The following is an 11,994-nucleotide window of genomic DNA, read 5'->3' on the forward strand; positions in this document are numbered from 1 at the left end:
ATTGATTAGGCCAATTAGTTGGAAGATTTCTTTACTGTAGGTAGCAACCATTCCCTGGGCTGGAATCCTGGGCTGTATAGAAGAGAGAGAGATGAGCTGGACAGAAGCATTCATTGTGCTCTTCTTCAGTGTGGCTGCTGCTGCGGCTTCCCCCGCTATGATGGAATGCACCTTGGACTGTGAGCTCAAATAAGCCATTGGGTTGATTCCGCCGGGTTACTCTGTGCGAGCAACAGACAAGTAGCCCTTTCACCTTTCAAGCTGTGATCATCATCCACTTTAGAAGTTCACCAAAGTTCTTCATAAAGCCAAATGCTCCAGAAGAGAGAGCCTAGAAGGATGCAGAGGGAAACGCCCTAGGACTGGCATCCTAGGCCTTCCAACTAGCTATAGAGGGAAGCTGTTAGCCTAGGGTTCCACACCCTCCCTTAGCCAGCTCATCTGCTTGCCGGGCCTGCACTTTGGTGTTCCTGTCTGTGTGCTAGCTTATTTTCTCTGGGCTTTAGTTGTTTGCTTTTCTGTTGAGACAGAGTCCCACGTAGCCTAGTCTGGCTTCCAACTTAGCAAGTGGCAGAGGATGACGGAGAGCTTCTGATTCTCCTGCTTCCACCTCCTGAGTTCTCGGCGCACAGGCTCAGGGTACCACACTGGGTTTACGAGGTCCTAGGGGTTGAACCCAGGCCTTTGTGTGCTGAGCCACCTGAGCTCCATCCTCAGCACCAAGGCTGTTTTGAGTTCTTAATAAGGATAATATAAGTAGAGGCTGCAGAGATGGGGCACTAAGAGCACCCACTGCCCTTGCAGCCGACTACAGTTCAGCTCTCAGGACCAGCTCATACGGCTCACGGGATCCTGCATCCTCTCTGGCCTCTGTGGGCTCTGCACACACATGCATATGTCCATGCAGAAACATCTTTGGGATAAACAAACCTAAAAAGAAGATAAAGTAGATTAAGGTGCCCTGAGCACTCCAGACAGCTTCTGCATTAAATCCGGGGGTGGGACACTAAAGCCCCAACCTGTCATTCAATCTAGGGCGTTCATTTTCTTCTCAGGACTGTGTAGCTGCATACCCACTCTCTTTTCCTTACTCCTGCAGTCCCAAAGGTTGTTATTAGGCCCCCCATGAGAATGTGTGGTGCACTGCTTTTCTTATAATGCCTTCAAGTATTTGTGTCGATGCTCATGTGCGGATTTATTTGATCCTCGAAGATTAGTAGGAAAGGGATTATTTTGCATTCTTTCCCACCAAGTGAGCAAAGTCCTTGCTCCCCCAGCAAATAATCTTCAATGTTCAATCCCATCAAAACACTATAAATTCAGTAAGCACTCATTTGCTGAGTTATAGAGGCAGAAACTGTAGCGCCCCTCCTAGGCCATTTGCAGAACATGACCAGATGGGTCACAGACGATCTTTGTTGGATGTGGGTCTTCAACCATACAGTGTCCAAGCGGTTTCTCTGTTGGTTGGAAACTTGTATCAAATGACACCATGTGAAACATTAAACCTTTGGTAAATATATAATGACTGTCATAGGTGCTTGTCACAGTAACAGGTGGCTTTTCGTATTTACTATGTTCTCAGCACCCTGCTTCATTCTTCATGGGCCTTACTTACTGTAATCACTGCAGCGCTCAAACCCAGGACCTCGTGCATGATAAGCAAGTGCTCTCTACCCCTGAACTATACTCCCAGCCCCATCTGCGTCATTCCTCTGGAGCTCCCCCCGTTTGTGTTTGTTTTTAACTTTAAATTTTATTATTGTTGTTATTGTATGTGCTCACAGGTTCAGAGGTTCAGTCCATTGTCATCAAGACAAGAACATGGCAGCATCCAGGCAGGCATGGTGCAGGCAGAGCTGAGGGTTCACCCTCTTCATCTGAAGGCTGCTGGTGGAAGACTGACTTCCAGGCAGCTAGGATGAGGGTCTTAAAGCCCATGCCTACGGTGACACACATACTCTAACAGGGCCATACCTTCTAATAGTGTCACTCCCTCAGCTGAGCATGTACAAGCCATCACACCAGGAAATCACAGATTGCCCAGGTGGCAGAGCCAAACTCTGGTCCCCAGTGATATTCACGAAAGATTCACATGAGGCACAGAGCTGTACAGAGCTGTAAGTACTCGGTGGTTGTGGAAAAACTGAAACCAAAACCTCACAAACCCTGTCTGGGGTTTTCTGTCTTCAAAGGAGTGTTTCTAAGCTTGCTTCTGACTTCCTTTTGGGAATACAGGATCTAAGAGCAGGTAAACTCACCAGGTCCCCACACATTTCTCACCATGCATGCTTATGCGAGCACACACACACACACACACACACACACAGAGAGAGAGAGAGAGAGAGAGAGAGAGAGAGATAGGCAAGCACACACCTCCAGTGAGCTGAGTCAGGCCTCTCTTTCCAGGGTGATATGGGGAGGGCCGTGGTTTGAGCTGGTCACCTGTCCTGCTTGAATGATCAGTAGAGAATTTTCTAGAAGACTTTTCCTAAGTCTTGGTTGCTGAGAATCTGTGAAGTGATAAGTATGGTGAGTTCCCAGGAGTAAAGATAGCCTGGTGTTCCCTGTCTGCATTTGTCTGGTAAGGTACAGGAAACCACCTTTCTCCTACCGTACCAGGTGAGCCACAATATATCCAAATTGGACCCCAGATGGCAGCTGTGGAGGCCCAGAACACAAAACTTAAGGGTTTCATGATGTTTAAGTAGAAACGACAGAAGGGCAGACCCACACCATCAGCATTTAGTTTATCTAGCCCAGGCTTTCCCCTGTAGATTGAAAAGTCAACTGGACTCACCAACCCCTTCAGTGCACGGTAGGCTGTACTGTACCAACAGAGCAAGCACAGCTGGCTTTCTACCCTCATAGAGATGAAAGACAGCATGGTCTGGGCTAGGTAAGAGGCCACCAGAGCAACTGGAGTCTGATAAGGAGTGCACGTATGGGGCAAGGTGACTCTAAGCCATAGGAGTGTGGAAGTGGACCGAGATAGCCCTTGTTCACCAGATCTGCAGTATCCTAGAATAGGTTAAAAAGGAAGTCTTCAGAGGGGCTAGAGGATCGTGAGCTCTGAGACGGGAGACACTTGTAGATGTCTCTGCGTATTTCTTGGGCATATCTCTTGCATATTCTCTGGCAAAGATGGTTCTGGACAGTATGGGTTAAATCTTCCTAGAAAATTAATCACCCTCAGGGCAGAAAAGGGAATGAGTAGCCTATTTTAGAAATGAGTTCTATAAGGTCAGGCCTGGTGTAGCCCCAGATTTCCAGAGGCTGAGGCAGAAGGATCTCTGTAAGTTTGAGGCCAGCTTGGACTACACAGTCCAGTCTTGAACAAGGCAAAACAAACAGAGGCAGTGGTGACCCGTTCCTTTAATCCAGCACTTGGGAGGCAGAGGCGGCCACATCTCTGAGTTCAAGGCCAGCCTTGTCTACACATTGAGTTCTAGGACAGCCAGGGCTACACAGAGAAACTGTTTGTCTCAAAAAGCCAAAACCAAACCAAACCAAATCAAACTAACTAACAAAAATGCATGTGCATGCTACACACACACACACACATACACACACACTGGTGAGATGGGTCAGCAGGTAAAAGTGCATGATGCCAAGCCTGAACCAGAGGTAGAAGAAAAGAAGCAATTCCCAGTTGTCCTCTGACCCTCACACATGTCTACATGCCACACATGTAGGTATACACACACAAAATAAAATTAATTTCTTAAAAAGTTCTTAAAACCAAAAAAAGTTCTTTGCATTTATCTTAAAGGTTTTTTCTTAGATTTATTTATTTTATTTTCATATGTTAGAAGTTTGCCTGTCTGCATGTACCTTGTGTGTGCCTGGCATCTGCAGAGGTCACCAACAGGGTTGTCTGCAGGAGCAACAAGGGTTCTTAACCCCTAGGCACCTGTCCTTGGCCTTTTGACTAAAACCAAGGACTTTGTTCGTTTTTTACCTTATCACTACCGATACTTCCCATGCCCTTGCCTTACCTGTTGCTGCTAATTACCTTATGGGTGTTATCTCACTAAATTATCAGAACAGTCTTCTAGGGTAGAGATTTTAAATTCTGTCTTATAGATGAAGAAGCTGAAGCTCAAAGAGTTGTAAATTAGCTGCAATCCCAGTACTTGGGGGCAGCCTCAGCTATACAGAGAGTTTGCACCCAGCCTGGAGTACATGAGACGTTGCAGAGAGAGGGAAAGGGAGAGAGAGAGAGAGAGAGAGAGAGAGAGAGAGAGATGATTTGCTCTGGGTTACAGAGCAAGACAGATAATTAAATAGGATCTGAACCTTTTTTTGGTACACTTGGTTTGGTTAGGTTAGGTTTGGTTAGATTTTGTTAGGTTTGGTTTGGTTAGGTTAGGTTAGGTTAGGTTAGGTTTGGTTTGGTTTGAGACAGGGGTCTTGCCAATCTGCCCTCAAACTCTCAGTTCTCTTGCCAAAGTTTCCTTGGTGCTGGGATTTCAGGCATGTGCTACAATGTCCAACTCTGAACCTGGGTGTTCTAAATTCACAGCTCTTGGGGCTGAGGCCCATTGTTGATTAGAAAGATTTGTTGAAGTTCTCAAGAGTTAATATTTAGACAAAATCATGGTATGGCTAGAATGAAGCCAGCGTCTCCAATACTGTTCTAGAATTGCTTGGAGAACTGCAGTGTTTGTGTCTGCACGACCAAACCACCGCCCGAGGAGGAGAAATGATATAATTTCTACTCCTCGTCCAATAAATAGTCAGAATAAGTTATTAGCTGGGGTTAAAATAAGTATAGTAATTTCATACACACTGTTAAATTACCTTGCTGGCACACAGTGGGGGAAATGTCTGTTTCCTGAACTTTGTGCTACTTGTAGGTCATTATACCATTAGCTTATTATTTAAATTGTCTAATTAGATTGGCCATTACTCAGCCTCATCCTAAATAATATCCATGAAGTAGCTACTGACGTGTTAAACATTAAGATGAGAACACCCTTCAGCACACCAACACTGTGTTAGTGTTACAGCGTAGAAACGTCCTTTGGCATGCCCTCCTTGTGCTTGGCGTCACCTGTGAGCACATCCTTTGGCACTCCGGTATCGTGTTGGTATTACCCAGTGACAACAGCCTCTAGCACTCCGGCACCGGGTCGCATCAGCCTTGGAGAAATGGCTGAGGTTATAAAGGCTCTGCGTGTCTCTATTGCAGCAAAGATGAGGGCAAACCAAGATCACATCCATACTGCGCCCCCACCCTCGGCAGTCCCTCTTCCTTCTCAGAAGTAGGCTGGGCTGTCGAAGATGCCCAGAACCCTACCAGTGGCTGGGTTGACCCCACAGAGGCACCTCTTCTGAGGGAGACTTTGCCTGTGTCTCTGAGGACCTGCTTAAATTACTCTAATGGGGCAACAGGACAAAGATTATCATCATGATTATTACTAGTAATAATGATAATTTCAGAAACGACAACAATAGTAATAATAATTATTATCCCAGGAACAGGCAAGAAAGGTTCTTTGTGCTTTAGCTGTGTGGTGTAGCCTAGGGAAATTGCTGGATCTTGGTGGTGGGGGTGGGGTAATGGAGAACAGTCTTGCCAGGGGTGGGATGCAGACAAAAAAAAGGGTCCCCACCTAGGATGGAGGGAACCTATCCTAAGGTTCTCCTGTCCCTATTTCCATTCTTACCAGGTAGTCCTTCCTAAATCCCATCCTAACTAAAGCAAAACCTAAAGGGAAACTTAAGAGTCCTGTTATCTGAAATTGTGTGCATGTTTAACCTGCCCCGCTGGCTTGCACACAAACTGGGAGAGAAAAATTTCTAATTTCCTGCCTTCACGGTTATTCCAGAATGTGCAAAATCCTCCATGACCCTGTGACAAGATAACCATAGGAAGCGACTTCAAGGAGGAAAGATGACAGCTCAGTGACAGTCCTGGGGGCAGGGAAGGCATCTTCGGAGGCAGCCATGGAGCTGACTCTTGGGGCCGCACGCAGGCCAGAACCTGACATTGATGCCACCTTCAAGACCCACTCCCAGCATCCTTTTCAGCAGGTTAGGCTAACGCCCTAGAAATTGTATAGCCGCCCCCAAAGAGACCACCAACTAGGGACCAAATGTCAAACACATGAGTTTGTGGGCCACATTCCTCATCAAAATGGTTACAATGATTACAAGCCACCACCCCCAACCCTCAAATAAAGTTACATTTTACATGTTAAGCTTTTGTGTCTTGGGCCATAAGTGACTTTATGTGACAAGCTGAATAAAGGACAACATGCATGCAATATGGGGAAGAGGCCCCTTGGACCCTGGAGAAATCAGAGTGGGAAGGAAAGAACTTCAGAGGATTCCCCTGGTCAGATCTCTCTGGCCAGGCATATTTGATAGCAGAAGATGGCATTTGTCCGCTCCATAGCTCCATAGCTCCATCTCTCCTGGTCTATGCCAGGGCCAGCCACTGCCCATCCAGAGGACTTGAGTTACTCTTTCAGTAGGAAATAAATCTACAAAGAATGAAGAGCCGATTAAAAAAATGAAGTGGGTTAGGAGGGAGGGAAGTCTGCTTTTGAACCTGGCTGGCTTTAGCTTTCTGACTGTACTATTTATTCCTTGTGATTCTGCAGTAGCTGACCAGCATCCGTCCCACCCCATCCCCCACCCCCCTCTAACCTTCCCCCAACAAAATGCTTGGTTCTCTCTGAGTGCAGTTCCTAGTCTCCTACTCTTTCCACTCCAAAATGGCCTGGTCTGGTCAAGGACTCCCGAGCCCTGCTTTTCAAAAGGTTCCTCCTCAGCTCCGAACAACCGCCAGCCCTCCCCCGCCCCCCCACCTCACCCCCCCTTCGCCAGCCCGGCTGGAGTCCGCAGGCACGCCAGGCACACGTGGAATGCTGCCAGTCGCAGGAGATCCCAAGGGAGATAAAAAGCACATCTTTGACCACTTCTTTACCAAACAGACCCAAGATGTGTAATTAAAGGCCCCGGGACTCTGCTGGAAATAAGTTTAAACTTGAGGTAATCCCTTCTGGCACTTCCTCTTCCTAATGACATCAACAGAAATCAAACAAATCCACCTGGCTCCAGTCAGTAAGTCTGTAACCAGCAAAGGTCACTGGAGGAGCGATAAGAACAAGAAAGCGGCCACAAACCGCGTTACTGGAAACACATGTTGGGACGTGTTGGAAAGCAACTCCCGCCAGGCCCCGTGCTCGCTCTGGGACAGCGACAAGGCGAGCAGCCTCTCCCCCCCTCCCCCCCGCCTCCCCCCCCCCCTCGCCTCCCCAACCAGCACTTTATTTTTCTTTATCTCCTAGGCTAGACTTGGGCATGGGAGCAAGGGTGAGACCACGGCTTGTTCAGGGGCGTGGGGAGAGAAAGGTCTGCCACTGTAGAACTGGGAGGGCAGGTTTACCCTTCATTCAGCAGTGGAGCCTGCCTCCAGTCTCCCACTGCCTCCATGTGCAGATAGCACGCTCGCATGGGAAAGTGTTTCTTCAAACTTTTCGACCGCCCTGCGCTGTTTTATTACCAGGTTGGGCAGTTGCAACATACCTCGCCAGCGTGGCTTAAGCAACACAAGCAATTTTCTCACAGCTCAGGAGGCTGGGAAGTTCGCTCAAGGTGCTCAGCTGGTTCCTGGCGAGGACTTCCCTTCTTGCTTCCTTGTCAAAGGCAAGCAAGTCCTTGCCTGGCAAAGAGCCATCTGCCTCTTTTTTATAAAGGTGTCACTCGGGGTGTACATCACTAATGCCTCGACTTCCTCACAGGCCCTGTCTCCAAATGCAGTCACACACAGCTTTCCACTTAGGAGTTCTGGGAGAACACAATTCAGCCCACAGCACTCAAGTGTGATGGGGGCATTGGAAGAACAACGAGGGAAACAGGAGCACACTTGATGGATCCTCAAGTCCCACTCAGAGACTGTGTGGTGGGGAGGTCTGGGGCGGGGTGGAGGGGGCTGGAGATCTCTCTGTATACCACAAACTCAGTATGTCCCTACAAACCAGGAACTCCTAAACTGAGCTGAGATTGTGGTCCTCAAAGAGAGATAGACAGAGAGATAGAGAGAGAGACAGACAGAGACACAGAGACAGAGATACACAGACACACACACACACACACACACACAGAGAGAGAGAGAGAGAGAGAGAGAGAGAGAGAGAGAGAAAGGAGAGAGAGAGAGCCCTGTTCTTGCAGTGAGTGTAGCAGCAGTTGAGGAGAAGCCTGTGGCTAGAATGTCACCTCTAGTGAGTGAGTGTCTTCCTGTTTTCACAAGGGAAGGTGGGCACTTTTAAACCAGATATGTGGTTTTCAAAAGCTTACAGGATTCAATGATTATAGTCAATGGTGAACCATGCTTTGAAACTGACCAGTTAGCCCTGAATCTCGTGGCCAGGTTGGGGGTGGGTGATAGATCTTTTGAAGATTTTAGCCCCAAGGACCTTTCAAGACAAGAAACAGACAAACTTCATTTTCAAGGACTGAAGTCTGTCTTCACTGAGCCTTCTTGTCTAAAAGCCACCACCCAATGGCTGAGCCACCTTTAGACAGTAACTTACCCTCTCGGAGCTGTTCCCTAATCTCAAGAGTGGGTTAACAGTGTGATTTCCTGAAGGGCTCTTGGAACACAGAGTGCCTGACTACTAAGGCCAGAGGGGTCAGAGTTCTTTTAGCCATTTGGACTTTTTAGAACCCACCTTCTCCTTCCTGCAAAATGCTATAGAGATCCAGGAAAGGGAGGTTAGAGAGACGACTCTATGTTAAGAGTACGTAATGCTCTTCCAAAGGACCTAAGTTCAGTTCCCAGAGCTCACTCCAGAGTTCACAACTAACTGGGCCTCCAGCTCCAGGGCACCCAAATCCACTGCCCTCTTCTGGCCTTCACAGGCACCAAACACTATGTGTTACACACTCACAGACACATGTATGTACATATAAACAGAAATCTAGGAAAGAGATCAGTCCTTGAGATTTAATACACATATTTGTGTATGTGTGTATGCATGAACGTGTGTGTTTATGTGTACATGTGTATATGTGTACATGTGTGTTTGTGTATATATGTGTGTATATGTACATGTGTTTTTGTGTGTGCATATGTGTTTGTGTATTTATGTACATGTGTGCATGTACATGCATGTATGTGTGTATGTGCATATGTGTATGCACATATGTGTGTGTGTGTGTGTGTGTGTGTGTGTGTGTGTGTGTGTGTAAGAGAGAAGTAGATGTCGGGCATCTTTCCCCAGTTGTTCCTACCTAATTTAATTTTAATTTTTCCTGTGTATGGTGTTTGTGCACCTGTGTGTAGACAGATCAGGAGCCCAGGCCAGAGGAGGGAACTGGGTTTATTCCTTTGAACCAAAGTCTCTCCCTGAACCTGAAGCTTGTATTTTCTTTTTCAGCTAAACTGACAGCTAGCAAGTCACACACAGCAGTCCTCCTGCCTCCACTCCCCACAGACCTGCAACTACAGGCCCCCTGAAGACCACTTTCTGCTTGCTACCTGGGTGCTGAGATTTGAACTCCGGTCCTTGTGGTTGTGCTACAAGTGCTCTCAACCGTCTCTGCAGTCCTCTTTCTCTTTCTTAATTAATGTATTAAATAGTGTGTGTGTGTGTGTGTGTGTGTGTGTGTGCAGGCATGAGTGTGGAATTCAGAGGACAGTTCTCTAGTACCAGTTTCTCCCGCCTTCTGCCAGGATGAGTTGACAAGTGACATCATTCCCCGCTGCTACTCTCTTGTCTGTTTCTGTCACTTTGTCTCTGGTGCCTTGGGCACCACACATTCGTACATGTTGTGTATTCCGTCTGTACAGATACCACTGGAATCAGTAACATTTGGTCATGTTTGTTGGCCTTTTTAAAAAGCCAAACTCTTAAAGTATGCTATGAGCTTTGTGCAGTTTCCCTGAACATTTCCATGTGCGTGTCTAAGAAGCAGGAGTGTGTTCCTCGGCGGCTTCGGTGCTGTATCACAACTTATGAATGCTGTAAATACCGTTAGATACCAGATCCACGTCTGCATTTCTTCCCTTGTCTCCAAAGTATCGCCTGTAGCTGACTTGTTCAAATCAGGACCAGACATGGAGCCTGGTAGTTATCGCTTTTGAGATACTTTTATTCTAAACCGTTCCTGGTTCCTTTCCCTCCTCCTTCTATGATATCAGACACTGCCTTGTTAAGATTCTGGGCAGGATGCCTGCTCCTATGGGTGGGTCGGACTGTCTCCCGGAGGTGATGTTTGACTCCTCCCTGGCCATCACCTCTCCGGAAGGCTGGAAGTTAGGGTGGTGACCTTGACTCTGTTCTGGCACGGTCACATGTTCCCCTTCCTGGAGTCTCCCAGTAAGAGGCGTATCTTGTTTGCCCCTGCTGTTCAGACCGTCTCGAGTAAGAAGGTCCAGTCACTGTCGAATTACTTTTGCCATGGTTCTACTTGTAGTCAGCACACAACACGGTGCAGGGTACAGTGCTTTGGTGCCACCTGAGTAACCAGTTCACCAAAGACAAGATTTCCCCAACAGCATCTGAGTCTTTTATTATCCCTGAAGGAACCCTCTGCTCCACTGGAGCTTCGCAAAGGTGACCTCCTAGTTATTGGCCTTCCGTTCTGTCATCGTGGATCTGTAAAGAACAATGGCCCTCTCTTATTACCCTGAAATTAAGTTCCTTCTGGCAAGTTGGGTTAAAGGCTAAATTCCAAATTTTCCAAGGAAGGAGCCAGGGAAGCCCCAGTCTTGAGGGCTGAATAATGAATGTGACCTAGGGCTTGGGGTTCTCTGGAGGAAACTTCATTTCCCTCATTCCCCCCAGATCACCCTACTTTTTTGAAAACCAGCCAGAGGGCCACACGTGTTCTCGCACGTTCACGGGTAGGAGCGTTTGTGGCAGGCAGCTGCAGAGCTTCCAGAGTTTTCCACCGAAGCAGAAAGGAAGGGTGTTAGACTCGGTTCCTTCCTCCCCAGATACTTAGGGTCTTCATTCCTTTGGAATGTGCGGGGAAGATCTTTGGAGTGGAACTCTCATCCCCATCCTGGGCCTCCTCACTCTGGCTCTGCTTGTAAAGGAACAAGCTCCTGTCCGTCTTTTTTCCAAATGGCCATGTGTGTTCCAGTCTTTACTTACTTTGCCCTGACTAACAACAGGCCAAAGGGTTATCTGTCCTACATTCACCTAATGGTAATAAAACACCATCTGTGGTTCAGTTTATTACCCAGCTGACCCTCCGGGGGCCAACCTTAAGGAGCCCACTGTTCAGTTTGAATGATTGATACTTGAGTGTAAAAAGTGGAGTGGGAAATGTCAGCCCAAATGGGTGTGTGGAACCCCCTAAATCCCCTACCCTGATCACCTATTGATCTCCTGTCATATATTGATCCGTTATCCTAAAAAGCCTCTGGGAGATGGATATCATCGGCCTATATTTCTGATAAGAAAACTACACAACCTACCCAGAGCCACGTGGCTTTTCCATTCAGGCCCTGTTCAAGCCACACCTGCACCCCATCTAGCTCACCAGACTGTTCTCTTACCAAATGTTCTATGAAACAGGAGTGTAGAGAAATGAGGTTGTCATGGTTACCATGTAACATTGTTGCTTTGGGATTTCCCCCATTTTGCATGTAACTATTGAAACAATATTGTGTTAACTACATATTAAATATATTGCACAGTAAAGAAAACCTTCACAGGGAAAAATATGCCTTATAACCACAGCACCTTAATTTAATAAGTGCTTTTATTTTTTAATATCTCCCTCAGATCTTTGCTCCTGGGCATTGGTATTCCTGTGTTGTACTGATCAGCACAGATGCTATTTCATGCTTTCTTGTTTGACTTTACATGCATTATAAATATTTTTATGAATCCCTTATATTTTCAGTGTTACAGACTGGCTCTTACTGCACTGAGTGAACCTAGCATTATTTACATAACCAGTCTCACTCTTATAGGTCTCGTCTGGACAGGTTTACATTTGTGCTATAAAAAGAAAAAGAAAGTGGGT

This window comes from Micromys minutus (genome assembly GCF_963924665.1).
Source record: "Micromys minutus genome assembly, chromosome: 8".
NCBI lineage: Eukaryota > Metazoa > Chordata > Mammalia > Rodentia > Muridae > Micromys > Micromys minutus.